Source organism: Nyctibius grandis, chromosome 1 (genome assembly GCF_013368605.1).
Source record: "Nyctibius grandis isolate bNycGra1 chromosome 1, bNycGra1.pri, whole genome shotgun sequence".
NCBI classification, from domain to species: Eukaryota; Metazoa; Chordata; class Aves; order Nyctibiiformes; family Nyctibiidae; genus Nyctibius; species Nyctibius grandis.
Window position 1 is genome coordinate 97,194,282 of NC_090658.1, and position 15,013 is coordinate 97,209,294.

Genomic DNA, 15,013 nt, shown 5'->3' on the forward strand with positions numbered 1-15,013 from the left:
CTGGCCTTTGTTTCCTACCTTTTAATCAGTTGTTTTCTTCTGTGGGGAACTTCCCTTGTATCCCAGGGTAACTTTGTTTAAGAGTCTCTGGTGAAAGATCCTGCCTTCGATATGATCCAAGGAGATCACATCAACCAGTTCTCCTTCATCTGATCATGGAAACCCTCAGAGTGCTCTAGTGGGTTACAGAGCTCAATTCTCCTTTGCAAAGTCGTGCTGACTCTGCCACAATATATCACGTTATTCATGTATGCACTAATTTTACTCTTTATTATAGTTTCTTCTAATTTGTTTGTGCTAATTGCAAACAACAGGTTTACTCATCTGTGATATCATGGATCTTCTCTGGAGTCCTCTGAAAAATAAGTGTCCTCTAAGTCACCTTCCTATCCTCCAGTACTGGTGTGTTTTTAAGCAAGTGGTCAGAGACCACAGCTTGTAATTCAGAATCCTCCTGTCCTTCAGAACGAAAACAGTCTACACCATCAACAAACTATAGAGAGTCTGAACTATTATTTTGTCAAATGACAAAAAAACCCCACCAGTGAACCACACAGTCAAAGGCCCCATTTCAGATTTTCCCGCAAGAAAATCTTCAGATCTTCTTCTGCAAGAAACACCCCATGCTGAAGCCTCTACTGCAAAGCTCCAGTCTGAAACAGCACTGGGAGAGCAACCAGCAATGGAAGTCACTTATTTTTCTTAGAGCTTGATGTGGTTTCCCTGCAAAGATCAACATTAACTTGCATTTTGTATACACTGCTTCTCACACTAAGTGCCAGCAGCTTTTTGTCTGGCTTTTGAACGTCTTCACTTCATCACTCCAGTTCATGCTTTCTGTTTTACCAGAAATTATTTCCTCTTCTTTCTGCCCTATCTCTACTTTCTTAATTTCCCTTCTGAGCCTTTGGCTGCGTTTTGTGAATATCTGCTTAAAATTTCCTCTTCTGCTTGCCACATACTGTCTTACTTCTTTACCTAGCCAGTTTCATTCCACTATAAATGGTGGTCCAGTATCAATTTTAAAACAAGAGACCATCCTTTAAAATGTGCAATCAACAGCAAATGACAGAATGTGGTCTTCTCATTAGTGCATATACAATTGGATTCATAAGTTGAGTCAACGATAAACCACCTGTTTCAATGCACAGTTATCTGATTTAAATATGTAGATGTTAGCAGAGACTCACAGTAGGGGATTTCCAAAAGCAAACTTCAGCCCAGTGGTGCTAACCTCCCTACCTCCATTTCTGTCATCACTGGAGACAGACAGGTTCCTTCACAGGGTCGCACAGTGTGGGTCAGTCAGGTGAGTTTCCCAGTTTCAGGAAATACAGTGAAAGCTTGGGGTAAATAAAAAAAAAGGTTTTTGAAAGCCAAGAATAACTTGATAAGTTTTCTTACATATGTATGAAAAAGAAAAAATCCTCCCTCTCTCCAGTCTCAGTGTCTCTGAGAGCCTCCTAAGTGGAGCTGTCTGGTTCGAAAAATGCCTGTAACTGTTGAATGGAAAACAGATATTCTGTTACAAAATCAAACAGAAAAGCAGCAGTCAAATAATATGATTCATAAACTTCAAGCAGACCTAATTACAAAGAAATAATGAAAGATTTTTTCCTTAAAAACTGGTATAATTGAGCAACAACCTTCTGTTTCCCATTTCAATTTCATTGCTCACTGAAAACCTTTGAAATAGTAGACCTGTCCTAAACAGAGGACAGATGCAAAGGGAAAATGCTTACCATTATATTTACTTGGTAGTAAAACATTTCTGGAAAAAGTAAGACTAACTCAATGAAGTCCCTCATATTAGGATATTTAACGTGACATACATAGTAAAAAGTAATACTGTGAAATGGAAAATATGGATAATGATGGCATATTTAATAACAGTTTTCAAAGTAATCAGCACATGCCGAAAACAAGTTCCCTTAGTTTTTCTGCCTGTCTATCAAATATAGATAAAATTACACTGTGACAGTATAACCAGAAAATGTCTTGGTCAGAGTTCATTCCAGGTGTGTATCATCTCCTGAGTTACCTGAGAAAGGGAACTATGAAGACAACTTAAAAAACACAGATTATCCACCAGCACCCAGAGGGGTAAATAAAAGCAAAGTAAGAAAGTACTCCTGAGGTATCTGTGCAGGATCCCAGGTATGTGGACACTGGGAACTGAATGCAGGTTTTTCAATAAAACATACCTTTGCCAGATAAAAAAGTTCACAAGAAGTTTTTCCAAACATTCAGGATCTATTAGTTGATTTATTGGGAAGTTTTCTCAGGCTCTGAAGCAGAGAAAAGGCAGAAGAAAACAAGAATGTGAGTGAGAGGAGGAAGAAAAGAAAGAAAAGAAAGGAGAAAGAGAGAAAGTTAACTCTACTTCAGAACAATTCACTGATTAAACATTTGCCCAAGAAGATGTAGGGTAACCAGCTCCAATCTCTACTCTGATTGCTTCTGTCTCAGGCGAGTATGGTATTAGAATGACTATTTATCTCAGTCGTGAAATTGCTCTGCTCTGCCTAAATAACTCAATATTCACTAGGCAGGAGAGAGGCTGACTCCACAGCCCGCTCGTCAGACATCCCCACACCCCACGTGCAGGCCGCTACCCACTCAAAGAGGCAGTCACAGACCTGGACTCTGCCGCACTTTGTGTCCCACTTGGCTATTGCGGGCTAGGGCCTCCTTCCCATCTCTTACATGAGCATGCACATGTGTGCCCTAGCTTTCTTCTGTACCTCCATGAGCCTCAGGATTTGTCATTATTACTGCTGTCCATACCAGCACACACATATGTACCCATCCACTGGATAAAGTACTCTGAACAAACAAACTCTGATTCAGGAAAGCATTATATTTTTTGAAAGCAACCACCAAGTAACAATTCCATAAATCAGCTAATCACAGGAAGGGTACATGCCTTTGGCTAAAGTGGCTCATCCATTCACAAATGGAAAGTGACGGGATTCAGTGTAGGAAGTGTACAAACCCAGTGTTGGAGGAAGATGGGTGCATGTTTTCCTTTTTTTCCCACCTTTGAAAGCAGAAAGGGCGTTCATTATTAGACAGTATGGTAAGCACACACTCTGCAAAGAGATTTTTACTCTTGTTGATTTTAATTTTTGACAAAAATTACAAGTAATTCCAATGTATCTTTTGAGTACTGGTGCTGCTTACCCAAGAAGAGTGTAGATATCCTTTGGAGAAGGGAATAAAACTGGCTGAAAGAGAGGTATGTAACTGCAGTGTGAGCTAGCAAATTACAGAATCCACAGATTTACCAAATGACACTATTTTGAGATATTAAAATAATCTTTTCAGATCCATGCCATAAAACCATATAACCTTCATTTCATAACCTATAGCTATAGGAGAAAACAATTATTCACAATGTTTTTCTTTATTTCAATTTTCATTTCCACCTGTAGTATATGTTTACTGGTAAGATTACTAAATAGTGCAGAGGGAAGAATCACGGGGAATGCTACTGCACTATCCTACATCCCTCTAATGATCACTGGCTAGTTAAAATCAACTTTGAGGCCTACTATTTAGCCAGTTTTTAATCCATGCCATGCATGGCTATTGATTCTTTAAGAACTTATGCTTTTAAGCAACTCACAATCACTCAAGCAAGCTATTGATTCACACAAGCCAAAAATCTTGTACATCTAATGTAATAATGCTGCTATTAATTACTGAAATACCAGCCAAATTATAATGCTTCTTAGTTCGACTCTTGCAAATGAGAAAAAGAGCTTTAATTAACAATTACTGGTCCTGCAGATGGAAATGAATTTTTTTGGCTGAGACTTTGAGTCAGAAGGTACAAGTGTTATATGTGACAAAGGCCAAAGCGGACATGAAACTGTTGATTTGAATGACTTCTGACTAGTTTATTGAAAAAACATGAAGGATGTGGACTTAGCTAAGAAGTTACTTGTTAGATTTAAAAGTAAGAGATGTTTTGCATTATGCTTTGTTTTCATTTACAAACACCTGCTATAAAATACTACAGCCTTACAGAATAAATATAGCATGGACATACCTAGCTTAATTAACACACAATTGTAAGAAATATATCTTAAGATAAAATATGCTATTATTAGTCATGTTTAATTAGGAGAAGTTAAACAACTCTAATAAACATTTATCCTACATGTTTTGCTTAGGTTACTAGTTTTGTTTTGAATTCTGTCCCTGATAATTGAAAATAGTTAATATTTAAAAGGATAGTTAATTCCTTTTATTTGTAATCAGTTTGTAATCAATTGAATTTTGAGCACTCTTAATGTTACGCTACTTACTTTAAAAATGGAAATATTCTTATAGTCTGTAAACTTGATATGTAAAATCTGTATTTTAGGTCAAACTTATCTTTGACGATTTTTTCCTCTCTGTCTTCTCCATTTCTTTTAATTAACTTCCCATTAGAAGGAATATGAATGACAACATAAAGAAACCATTTGCATATTCCTTGTAAGTTAAATTAAATTCTTATTCTGATGAGACAGAGTGAAAGATTATATACTTACATCTCATCTCCCATAAAGTTTCTGTTTAGCTTAGAGAGTTTTTCATTTGCATTTAACTGCTTGGCAAAGATCAATTGGTAAATTACACAGGGTTCTCACCTACTGACTGGAGAGGATCTTAAGTCTTGAAGTATGTGTGCAGGTTCGACAGCATTTCAACAAGCAGAGAGGAAACGTCACATGTAGGGAACTGTGTCATTATTTTTGTCTAGCATTTCTCAAATTAATCTTTTCTTCCTGGGTCTTTTCTTAGGCTACCCTTCAGTACCTGGAGAACACAGCTGTGCTTAGGGGGGAAGGAAGATGTCTTAAGGCCATTTATATCCTTGGCCATTTCTTTTCCCCAACTACCTCTCCTCCCATTGTCTACGGAACAAATCCTGCCAGCACAAGTCCTGTGGCCAGCTCCTCAGCTCTTTTACTAGTTTGGACCTACTCACCTCATTAACTCCAATCCACAAAAACACACAAGATTTTGGGCAGTTTACACGCAGACCTTTGCCCTCTCTTTCTAAATCTTAACTTAAATAGCCGTGTCGTAAGTTTAGTGATTTTACAGGTCCTCCATGGTGAAACACAAAATTGACTCCCACATACCAAATGATAACACCTAATTTCCAGGTCTGGGCCTACTGGAATTTTAACAATCCCATCAGCCTGTTGGAAAAGACTGTCCCTTCCAGTGGCTGGCCAAAGCCTCCCAGATGTGCCAGTTCAGCAGCAGTAGAAGAGGAATCGCCTTCCAAAGCATCCCACACTACAAGTAGCAGAAGGAAACTGCCTTTCAGCTGTTCTGACTGGCATTGCTTCTCACTACTTCAGCCTGAGAGTCAGAAAGCAATAGGGAAGGGTGGCTCATCTAACCATTCCAATTCTCTACCTTTTTAGAGCAAAGCAACTTTTAAAGCTGTATGAGCCATGTGAGAGCAGCTCTCAGGTCACAGCCATACTTGTGACAGGGCTGGCACCACAGAAAGAAGAGAAGAAGCTGACAGACAGTGTTCTTATTAGTAATTCTTTATTTTAAAGAAAAAGTACTTATCTGCTCTGTGCAACCGAAGTACAATGGAGTGGCCGAAATGACACAGCACCATTGCAAGAAAAGGAAAAAAACAACAGGTATCTCTGAATACTTTATCCTATGACCCAGATAACACTAACAACTTAGCAGATGGATTCAAAACATATAACAGATCAGGTCACTACCCAGGAGTTTGGTAAGACAGTAACTTACCTCAAATATTCTTTCCTGTGGTGTCAGTACCTCTCCTGTTACTACTTACACTGGATGCTACAATCCTACCGAGATGTGTTCCATCAGTTCCAAACAGCCTACAGTGATTTATTGCTGTAATAATCAGTCCTCGGCTTGGCAGCACTTCGGTGGGAATTGCGGCTGCACCTGTTTCTCAAAATCAAGTCTAACCTGCTGTAAATCAGGCAGGGGCTATCAGTGAAGAGCTGGCATTTCGCTTTCTTGCATTCATTTACCAATCCCGAAAAAAGAAACCATGCTTACTTAGTATAGACCTTGTCATGCTTAATCCATCGATATTGCTAAAGCACTGGAAATAAGTCTGTTTACACTGCCTTTGTAAATCCTTTTTTTGCTACATTCACTGCAAACGCTATGTTGCGGTCTCTGTTATCAATATGTTTTACATCACAGAATCACAGAATCACAGAATGTTAGGGATTGGAAGGGACCTTGAAAGATCATCTAGTCCAATCCCCCTGCCGGGGCAGGATTGCCTAGACCATATTACACAGGAACGCGTCCAGGCGGGTTTTGAATGTCTCCAGAGAAGGAGACTCCACAACCTCTCTGGGCAGCCTGTTCCAGTGTTTGGTCACCCTCACCGTAAAGAAGTTTTTCCTCATATTTAAGTGGAACCTCTTGTGTTCCAGCTTGCACCCATTGCCCCTTGTCCTGTCAAGGGATGTCACTGAGAAGAGCCTGGCTCCATCCTCATGACACTTGCCCTTTACATATTTATAAACATTAATGAGGTCACCCCTCAGTCTCCTCTTCTCCAAGCTAAAGAGACCCAGCTCCCTCAGCCTCTCCTCATAAGGGAGATGTTCCACTCCCTTAATCATCTTCGTGGCTCTGCGCTGGACTCTCTCTAGCAGTTCCCTGTCCTTCTTGAACTGAGGGGCCCAGAACTGGACACAATATTCCAGATGCGGCCTCACCAGGCCAGAGTAGAGGGGGAGGAGAACCTCTCTTGACCTGCTGACCACACCCCTTCTAATACACCCCAGGATGCCATTGGCCTTCTTGGCCACAAGGGCACACTGCTGGCTCATGGTCATCCTGTTGTCCACTAGGACCCCCAGGTCCCTTTCCCCTACGCTGCTCTCCAACAGGTCTGTCCCCAACTTGTACTGGTACATGGGGTTGTTCTTGCCCAGATGCAGGACTCTACACTTGCCCTTGTTATATTTCATTAAATTTCTCCCCGCCCAGCTCTCCAGCCTGTCCAGGTCTCTCTGAATGGCTGCGCAGCCTTCCGGTGCACCTCTCCCGTTGCCCACGACTTAGCAAAAATGATGGAGAGTGGCCTAGCAATGACTTCCGCCAGCTCCCTCAGCACCCACGGGTGCATCCCATCAGGGCCCATGGATTTATGGACGTCCAGGTTGCTTAATTGGTCCTTGACCCAGCCCTCATCTACCAAGACAGATTCCTCCTCTATCCTGACTTCTTCTAAGGCCTCAGGGGTCCGGGGCTCCTCAGGACAGCCTCCAACAGTATAGACAGAGGCAAAGAAGGCATTCAGTAACTCCGCCTTCTTTTTATCCTCTGTCTCCAGGACCCCCACCTCATTCATCAGTGGGCCTACATTGCCTCTAGTGTTGGCTTTACCTGCAATGTATTTGAAGAAGCCCTTTCTGTTGTCCTTGACCTCTCTTGCAAGGTTTAATTCCAAGGAGGCCTTAGCTTTCCTAGTTGCCTCCCTACATCCTCTGACAACAGACTTATATTCCTCCCAAGTGGCCAGCCCCTCCTTCCATGATCTGTACACCTTCTTCTTCCACTTGAGTTTGCCCAGCAGTTCCCTGTTCAACCATGCAGGTCTCCTGCTACCCTTCCTTGACTTCCTACCTGTTGGGATGCTCTGATCTTGAGCTCGGAAGAAGCAGTCCTTGAATGCTAACCAACTATCTTGGGCCCCCTTACCTTCTAGTACCCTGTCCCATGGGATTTCCCCTAGCAATTGCTTGAAAAGGCCAAAGTTGGCCCTCCTGAAGTTCAGGGTTGCGATTCTGCTAGCTATTCTGTTCCTGCCACATGAGATCCTGAACTCTACCATCTCATGGTCACTACAACCAAGGCTGCCCTCAACCTTCACCTCTTCAACATGAAGAAGTCTTTTTCATTACAAACAGAGAAACTTACTATAAACATACAGAACCTCATTATAAATACAGAACGCATCTGAAAGATGCATTTTCTCCAGATTATTCTCTTCATGTCTTTCACTGGTGATCAACTTCCCTGAGAGAAGAGCAACACCATCACATGATTACACCATAATAATGGGCCTTGCTGTTATACCATGGCGTTACTGCCATCTCACAACGCCAGTGGAGACGGACCAGCAATAAACCGAAAACCATCAGACTTCTTGCCTATTCGTCCTTTTGCTTATTTTGATGATGTGCAGACCTGCACCATACTGATATTAGCAGTTTATTTGATATTTGACTACTTCATGCCAACACTGCATATCATTTTTAGGTATTTCATGAATTATTTCTACCGTATATTAAAAGATTAGATAGACTCTGGTGCCAAAGTGGAAACACAGAAATCTTGAAAAATTAGAGCTCACCAGACACCGAGTGAGAACCAAAAATGCCCTTCCCTGTTCATCACTAAATTCTTAATTTTATTCTAGTTTTGTTTCTAATGTTTCCTGCAACTGCTTTAATTTTATAAAATGTTAAGCAACTGTAGAAAGTCCCATAAAGCGGCCAGTCCAACTAATCAACATTGTCAGAGTGAAAAGAAAAAAAACCCAAAAGAAATAAATGAAAATGGAAAGGAAATCCACATATTTCCATGAATATTCTAGCTTTTAAAAAGTAAGACATTTTTCACTTAGTTAAATTTTGATTTTCAAATGATGAAATGAAATCAGAAATAAAAACAGTATTTAGAGAAAGAGCACAAGAATAATCTTGCCACTGATATTATAGTGATACAATTTATGTTATAGTGATACATTTTAAGTTCAGTGGGTTATAACAAAAAATATTTTTTGCTCATATTAGAATCACATAAACGATACCTCTCCAACTGGTTTTCACCCCAAGACGAAAATTTCTGTAAGAAATATTGTTAACGTTTATTGCATATATAAATCCTTATCTCTAGATAGATAGAGTTACTCATTTATACAGTATCCATGGGGTGTGAATATTTGATTTTATATTTTTATTTTGATTTTTCTTTTTTCCTTTTTAAAAAAAAACATTATTCCAACCCCCACAGCCAAGTGACCAACCTCATCTCAACATTTTCCAGTGCAAATCCCATGACTTCTCCAAACAGTTTCTCCAAACTGCACTGAATCTAAAGAAATGCACATTTACCTCTTTTTATATTTAAATCACCGTTCAGATGTTTTTAGTACAGAACCTACCTTGACTCTATCCAGATCAGTCAGTACTTGGTAAAAACAGCTATTTTAGCTAGAGGGATACAAAGTGGAACAACCCAAGCTCATTCTTTTTCAGCCACACACAGCCAAAGCATCTGTTACTTATTTTACAAGTTGCTAATGACAGAGAACAGTTTTCAGCTCCTGCTGAAAATACATAAAATACAACCACACTAGGAAACCCTCAGATAGAAGGTACTGGAGTCTTCTTGCAAACACATGCTTCTGCATTTCCACTGAATTTAAAAAAAGGCTTTTATCTTCTTTTGTTATCCACTGTTCCTATTATACTATTTATGAGCGTACTTTCGTTTTCCTGTAGATTTCTAATATCCTGACATTTTTTGCTTCTCCTTACACGTCATAAAGTTACTTTGAAATCTAATTCAGGCAAATCAATTTTCTCCCTGTTTAAAGTAAACACAGCCACCACTGTTCCTTATTTTTAAAGACCGATGCCTCTAAGGCACTACCTTTACAATATACAAATTATTAATCCTCTTCCTGAGAACATTTAAGTTTACTGCTAGCACAGAGCATAAATCTCAGGCTCAGTTCATAGAAGCATAAGTAGAAACTAAGCCTTGGTTGTGCAGGCTGAAAAAAACACCTTATAAAACTTAAAAATCTTTACACGCAACAGTTTCATCCCACATTTGACCAGGAATATAAAGAGAAGACAGCCAGCTGCTGCGGAAGAAGGAAAAGTGCTAAAATTCTGAAGCCCAGCTATATTCAAGCAGAATTCACCAGAATCTGTATCCTTTATTTAAAAGCTACTCTTTAGAGATATGGAAAACCAGTGAATTTATCTTCATTACAGAGGCCAAGAGTGGATTTCTCAGAAAACTAATCACTTCATAGCCAACATTTGGCAGCTGAAGAACTGTGAAAAATTCAAGATCCTGACGGAAGGCCAACAGAACAGGCTGCTGTAAACAGAAAAGTAATTTCCAGGGTTTACTAAAAATCTCAAGGTATGCCAGTTTACGCAGTTAACCATTCATAATAGTTATGAATGCCACTAAAAAAGAAGATATTGGCAGTGAAAATGAACATACAGAAAAAAATTTTTGAAAACATTACTGAAATTTTATTATCACCTATAGCAAGAGTGCCACTGGTTTGACATATTTCACTGGTAATTTGCAGTAAGAGTTCAGACCTCATCTTAGAGCGTTATAAATGATATGGAAAAAAGAGCCAAACTGCTGAATATCACAGATGGTAAAGAACAGAAAAGATTTTAAAAGGCAGCAGAATAACAATGAACAACAAAAGCATAAAGAAACATTAGAGATACCAGGAAACAGACAAAAAAGAAAAGAGATTTGATTGATTGGCACTGATGAGACAGTCTTGGACAAAGTGGGAAATAACTGAAGACATCCATGCTGCTGTTCCACAGCAATGACCAAAAGACATTTTGGTGTAACAGACAACAACAAACTGAAATATTTTCAGGCACAACAGAAAGCAAAAGCTCAGTTTTGGCTACATATTCAAAACTGTGAGCAGAGAGATGATCATGATGCTTCTAGATATTAGTGACACATTTACCAGCGAGAGCTAAGGGACTAAAGTTGCCATTTCCACTTCTACTACAAGCATGTCTCATGAGGTGTTCATGACCCTAGTTATATGATGAGCCATGGTCAGACAGTAATGGAGTGCCACATCCAAAACCAGGCCTCTGCCTATGGGAGGTTGTCCTGGTGAACCACCCCAGTGGGTGCAAAAATACTCCCTGTGAATGGACCTGCAAATGCCTGGACCAAAAGCTGGACTTCAACTGTATGTCCCTGATGTCTCACACTCTCCTACCACCCAACAAGAAGGACTCACATCCCAACCTCCTCCACTTTCTTTAGCCAAAGCCTGCATTGTATGGGGTTCATGTTTACATGTCTGCAAGAGATCCAGTTGGCCTTGGCAGAAACATCCCATGGATCATAAAAACACTCAAACATTTAATTATATGGATGGTCAGGAAATAATGTTTGGTGTCTGCCCTGGCCAGTTTAGTTCACTTCTGTAGATTAAGTTTGATACAGGTATTCAGGACCATCAAAGGCTCTCCTACAATTTGCTAGCAGCCAGGAAAACTGACTTTAAGAGAACTGTCCAGAGCCAAATCAGTTCAAAATGCAGTGCAGATGAGCCAATGACCTTTGAAATCAAAAGAAAACAGAAACCAGATTTCTGAAGACTGCAAAGAAAAAACAAGGAGAGAGAAATGAAAAATACACACAAAATGAAAGTTTCTGAATATGAATAAGTAACGTTTTGCAGTCAAGCCGGAAGTAACAAGTCTCAGGCTGCACAGTATGCAGAAATGTATTTGTAGCAGGGGAATCCCCGAGCCACTCCACTTCAATTTCCTGAGGATAAAAAGAGAGCAAACAGTCTTATTTACGTGTTTCTCACTGATAATTTGAACACTAGATATGAAGAGAATAGAAGATGTTTAATATAAACTTACATATTTCTTGTACTAAAGAATGTTTTTCAAGAAATAAATATTGTTTCTATACCATCTGAGAAAGACTAAATAGTGTGTTCAAAATCCCGTGACAGATGCTGGGCAGCCCCTCTCCAGGATGCAGGATTCTAATCCCACAGGTACTTCCTGCATATATGTATATAAAAGGTGTCATGATCTGATCATTTGAGATTCAGTTCTGCTCTGATTTATTTCCACTCATCTTCTGAAATCTTGTGAAATAATGTTCAATGGCTTTACACAGGTTTTTAACACTCGGCTAACAACTGTAAAACAACTTTCACTCTGGAGTAGTGAAAGGAGGTCCATCCAGTGCTTTCTGTAATTGCACACTCAGCATCTGTTCTTCAGGAAGCATAAGAATAATAAACTAATTTCTAAAGAAAAAAGGCTAATTGCCACACACCTCAATATGTCAGTCAATAATTTCTATGAACATATATCATAAAAACAGCTGGTAATTTGACAGAGTACGCAGGAGCTTTCCTCCAAAGTCACTTGAACTGAATTTTCAAATCGGCATTTTTTGAGACAAAAAGGAAAAACTATTCCAAAAATTCTGGATTTCCTTCTTTTTCTGTGTCTTCCTCTCATGCCTTGTCAGTATAACAAAGGGTAAACACCCAGCTGGTTACACATTCAATATCAATCTGGCTTTCTCCTGGGAATGGAACGTGCTACATTCTGTGTAATATAATGGTGCAAAGTAAGGGAGAAAGAATAAGAAACCCCAACGTAAGGATGATTTTCTTTCACTCAGTCGATGACATTTTTAGAATTTTTTCCATTATGTAACGATAAACAGCTCCAACTTCAGTTGAAAATGTACTGAATGGATTTCCTTACGTTTAGGTACTCCTTGTCTAAAGCCAAGAAAATGTAAGAAAATTATATTAACTACTAGTAACAAATGTTCACTCAGTCAAGCTCTGTTTATGATAACACTACCTCTAGCAGCCAATATTACAGAGCAAACAAACAATAAACTGTCATGCCAGATTCTTATGGAAATAAATGTATGAAATGGAGGTCTGTGGTGTAATCCATTTAACCAGCGTAGAATATGCTGTAATGGTTTGTTATAAAGCTTCAGATAGACCCCAAGCAAACATTTACTGCCTGTGTTAAAGAAGGGAGAAGCAGTCTCAGGCTTTTACTGCAGGATGCACTATCTGTCCCAGCCATGCAAAGCTCATTAGCTGTCACAGCGGAGGCAAACACAACTGCGACAGGAGCCGCTAAAAATACCTCTTATTGGCATCTGTTCTCTGGTATTTTGTGTTCATTGGAACCTTCAGTGGGTGTGTGAAATTTTCCAGCTGCTTATAATATATAGGACTGAGCCTTAAAAGACTCAGTTACAGGCCTTGTGTTATAGAGAAGGGGAGGTTTAGAAGAGGCACGGATAAAAAGGGTATCACTACACGCTAGAACACTGTACACTGCTTTACATCGCACAGAAGTTTGCTTGCAAATAACCACATTTTTGCAAATTATGGCGAAAGTCTATCTAAAAGCTGACTGATTCTACTATTTCCAAAAGTTTGCCAGACACATACTGTGTTTTCACCCTGTGAGTGTTTGCTTGATTTCTTCTCAGTATAGAGCAGATTGGGAGTGACTTCTTATTTTTGCTTGTAAGAAAAGTTAAGCATTTTTTTTCAGAATGCCATATGTGATAGCTTCACATACATTTTTGACTCCCAATAAAGGAATTAAAAAGCTGAGAAAGAGGATCTAGTCTTTTAGGTTTATTTTATGTTTAGCCAACAGTCTGGAGAAATCAAAACCAGCAAGGCAAAGAGGCAGAAGCCACCAAGCAGGACACTGAGTCATGATTGTCTACTGTATGGGAGCCCAGCATGCAGTGGTGGGGAGGAAAGCTGCCCTGTGATGCTGCTCACTTTTGCCACTGACCATCTTCAGTACATTAACTGCCCCAATACCAGGCAACAAAAACTGCAAGGCTTATTCAATGGCAAGGTGCTTATATTGCATTCTGGAGCTAATTTCCAAATATAAAAAAGTTTTCTGCCTTACTGCTTTCTCTTGTGGTACATGTTTAAAATAAAGACATGTAAAAGAGAAGAAGAGTTGTTCAATGTTTCTTTATGATTTCTCATAATAAAAAAAAAAGCCACTTAAAGGAATCAAGAAGCTAACTTGCAAAAACAATTTAATGAAATGCTGTGGGTCTTGTCAGTTATCTGAGCTGATATTTGCAGTAGATATAACAACCGTCAGTGGCAGATGGTTGGCCAAAACCAATAAAAGGCATGAGGAATACAGAACTACTTGCACTCAATTAAGGAAGTGTCATATTATCTGGCATTAGTTATACTAAACAATAATAAAGTTGAAGAAGTCTAAATTATCTCGGATGGTAGAAAGAGGAAGAGCTCCACCACAACGTGTATTCAGTGAAAGAAGCCACAGTGACTTAGGGAAAATCCACCCACATTATAACCTCTTTCCAACTATTTAATGTGCATTCTGAAATGACTATACAATACAGCTGAGACAAGCAGAAAGCTTCCTGCTTAAAAATTACTGCCAAAGAGATTGGTTCACTCTGTCTCCACAGGGAAATTGAATGAGACTTTACTTCCATCAGCAGATCTAGTGAGAAGAGCATTAATCATATCACTTTATGGAATACTTTGGCATTACCAAGCAATCATTTTTTTTTCTAAGTTGTAAGACAAGACATCATTTCTTGTGAGACGGATAATGGGGAATTACCACTTAGACAACGGAAGAGGGCAAGTTCGTTCACTGTGATGTTGATCCTAGTTTGGTGGCACTCATAGTTTCACGATTAATTTCCAGCTACAGGAGTTAGTAAATTCTCATCATCAGAGATATGAGTTGGTAAAAAAGCAACTAGCATAGCTATTTTTATGAGTATCAGATGTCTTTTTGAGATTGTTTGTATTGCTCATAAGGGTTTTCCATTTCAAGGAGATAATGAGTAAGCAAATAAATTGTAATATGCTAAAGATAATGATGATGAACTTATTTAGTTCTCATAGATCCACACTGACAATTCCAGTGTATGGCTAAGCACACTTAAATCAGTTCCTCTCAAGAAAATGTTGTTTACTGCAAATAGTGTATTTGTAAGCCTCTTAGAGTAATGAAGATAAAACTTACTGAGAAAGAAAAAGGATGCATTGAACCAACAAAATCACCTGTTTCTATGATCTGTGAAAGCACATCAGTGACTCTCAGGAATCTGGATTGTGTAAAATTTATTAAGAGTTAATAGCTCTGGCAACTATAGGAACTTTCAATGGCCA

General features: G+C 39.2%; 1 protein-coding gene across 12 annotated transcripts in view; it reads right to left on the reverse strand.

Moving 5' to 3' along the window:
• Positions 1-15,013, reverse strand: part of KCNQ5 (potassium voltage-gated channel subfamily Q member 5) — a 318,037-nt gene that overhangs the window by 183,644 nt on the left and 119,380 nt on the right. For 3 of the 12 annotated variants that reach the window (XM_068415030.1, XM_068415006.1, XM_068415039.1), the window contains 3 exons: positions 2,927-3,040; positions 2,205-2,288; positions 1,243-1,343 (listed from right to left, as the gene is read on the reverse strand). The exons of 6 other annotated variants lie outside the window; for them this stretch is intronic. The gene's annotated coding sequence lies outside the window, so the exon portion shown is untranslated. Of the gene's footprint in view, positions 1-1,242; positions 1,500-2,204; positions 2,289-2,926; positions 3,041-5,775; positions 5,854-15,013 lie in introns of those variants that run through there. 3 more of the 12 variants (XM_068415058.1, XM_068415023.1, XM_068415015.1) reach the window with 3 other exon arrangements.